The following is a 2,941-nucleotide window of genomic DNA, read 5'->3' on the forward strand; positions in this document are numbered from 1 at the left end:
TGCTTGACTTCACTCTTCTCCCAGTCCATCAATCCCCTTCTGGCTTCCCTTACCACTCTACCCAGCTTGGACCACCCGTGATCTGGTTTCTCCCTTCCTGTTCTCTGACTGCCAAGGACTGTTGGAGCAATTTAGAAAAACCAGCCAAATGGCAGCTGTACAGATTCATACTATATAAGCCAAGCAGGGGATCAAGGATAGAGTGGGTGGCAAGAAAATAGAGGCAGCCATGTAAAGAACCCCCACTACCTATTCTAGGAGTTTAATCACAAAAGGAGAGAAGGGAGAAGGATTGAAAGAGCCAATAGGGTAGAATAAAGCTTTCTCAGAGTCAGACATGCTTAAACATTTCTAAAAACTATGGGGAAGCCACCAAAGAGCCCAAGGAGAGGCAATATTAAAAGGGACAATTTGTGAGCATTTGAAAAGAAAAACACCGATAATCAATGTGAGCCAGCATTAATTCATTAAGAATGAGTTATATGGGAGGGTGGAGCCAAAATGGTGAAGTAAAAGCAGGGACTTGCTTAAGCTCTCCCACAACCCCCTTCAAATACTTGTAAAGATGACTCTAAACAAATTCTAGAGCAGCAGAACCCACAAAATGACAGAGTGAAAAAAATTTCCAGCCCAAGACAACCTGGAAGGTCGACAGGAAAGGTCTATTGCACCAAGCTGGGAGAAGACCTTGATGGCATGGACAGCAGAGCAAAGGCCTCAGGGCACGGAATCACTGGCAGCTGTGGCAGTCTCCAGACATCTCAACCCACAAACGCCAAAGACAACTTAAAAATTCAGTAGGAACGATCTGTCGGACCTGGGTGAGAGAGGAGCTTGGTTCAGCCCCAGCCCCAGGGTGGTTGCAGGGTAGCAGCAGTGGCTGTTTCTGGAACTCTTGGCTCACAAATGGTGGGGAGATCTAGCAGATCATCAGAGGGGAATTGCAGGGATCTCTTTGCAGTCACTGAGGCAGGATTCTCTTGCTTTGTCCATGCTTCAGTCAGGTCACAGTCCTGGGTGGTGGTCCTGGAGGGAGGAGAAGCACTGACATGGGGGAGCTTGTGATGGTGGTGGAGAGGGAATCCTCCTCACAGTTTCAAGGGAGAAAAGAGTGCTTGTGGTCACTCACAGACAAGAGCTAAAAAGTCAAATATTTGGCTAGGAAAATGAGCAAACAGCAGAAAAAACTCAGACTATAGAATCTTTCTTTGGTGACAAGGAAGATCAAAATGTACAACCAGGCGACTAGAGGAAGGGACTTTCTCCCAAATCAGTCCTCTGTGAGACAACCCTTCCCCAGGGATACCTGGCCCTTGGCCTCTTACCTGCTTGTTCTTCCCCCAGCCTCTACAGACCTCCCTCCAGTGAGGGGCACCATCTACCTCTGCTATTTTGTCTGTCTGTCTCACCCCACCAATCTCTGTATCTGGATTTCTGAGCATAAATGTTTCTGTGAGCCATTTTTTTTATCTGCTTGTTATCAGATCTCCCCAGCCACAAAGAGGAAACTCTTCAGAAATGTTCTTCCTGTTCTTAATGCTGCTTCTTCTGTGGGTCACTGACAACACAGACAGGAGTGAGGATAAGATCACTGGTGGTCAAACACATATTCCCTACTCCCAGCCCTGGCAGGCCACGCTGTTAATCAATCAGAATTTCTGCTTTGGGGGTGTCCTGCTGTCCACTCGCTGGGTCCTCACAGTAGCTCACTGTAGCCACTGGAACCTTCGAGTAGATTTGGGAAAACATAATGTCAGGCGCTGGAAGCCCTATCAGCAATGGGTCAGGATGAAACGCTGAATTCTCTACCCCTACTACAACCCCAGGACCACCAACAATGACCTCATGCTGCTCTACCTGGAGAGGCCAGTGAGGTTGACCTGCGAAGTTCAACCCATTCAGCTGGCAAAAGACTGTGTCAATCCTGGCACAAGCTGCCTGGTATATGGCTGGGGTACTATGTCCAGTCTTTTTGCCATGTTTCCCAGTACCCTTTAGTGCCTGAAGATCAATATCCTATCTGAGGAAAAATGCAAAAATGTTTACCACACACCCATCATTCCCAGCATGATCTGTGCTGAGGACGAGGAAAGTGGGAAGCATGTTTGCAGGGTGACTCTGGAGGCCCCTTGGTGTGCAATGGGGCCCTGCAGGCCTGGTGTCGTAGGGCATGGAACACTGCTCTCTGCCGTGGTATCCTGGTATTTGTACCAACCTGTGCCGTTACCGGACCTGGATCCTAAATGAAATGCAGAAGAATTATTGACAAGCTCCCCCCACAGCCCCTGGAGGATTGCCCATTCCAACTTATTCCCAGTCCTGCCCTCAGGGACAGGTGGCCTGAAACTACAGCCCCACACCCTACAAAGGAACCTCCCCCTCCCCCAAGGACAGGACTCAACTATCCTGACTTCCCAACCATGGACCTCTCTGAAGAACACAGGTTTCATAGACCCATCTCTAGTCTGGATTTGAATTCATGGAAAGGGAATCAAAAGGATGTAGAGATGGAAAGGACTTTAGACCCTGAAAATAGCAGGTCTGGCAAAGAACCTCAGATTTTTACAAATGAGGAAATTGAGGGTAAAAGTATCCTCCTAATGTCACATAGCTAACATATAACAATTCGAGACTAGTGTTCTATCCCTGATCCTGGGGTCTCAAAGCATATCTATCCCCAACCTTCCAGGTACCCTAGCCCCTGTCATGAATCCACTGCCCTGCTCAGGTATCCAGAGTAATAGGTAACTTAGCAGGTCCCTCTTGGTCACTCCTCCCCCAACAGTCTTAAATTAATAAAACCTATGGGACTTTGGAAAAAAATATACAACCAGAAGAAGACAACAAAGTCAAAGCTCCTACATCCAAAGCCTCCAAGAAAAATATGAATTGTTCTCAGGCCATGGAAGAGCTCAGAAAGGATTTTGAAAATCAAGTAAGA

General features: G+C 47.5%; 1 pseudogene; it reads left to right on the forward strand.

The window, feature by feature from the left end:
• The first annotated feature begins 1,515 nt into the window (after positions 1-1,515).
• On the forward strand, positions 1,516-2,266 carry LOC118842132 (annotated as a pseudogene).
• The last annotated feature ends 675 nt before the right edge of the window (positions 2,267-2,941 follow it).

Source organism: Trichosurus vulpecula, chromosome 3 (genome assembly GCF_011100635.1).
Source record: "Trichosurus vulpecula isolate mTriVul1 chromosome 3, mTriVul1.pri, whole genome shotgun sequence".
NCBI classification, from domain to species: Eukaryota; Metazoa; Chordata; class Mammalia; order Diprotodontia; family Phalangeridae; genus Trichosurus; species Trichosurus vulpecula.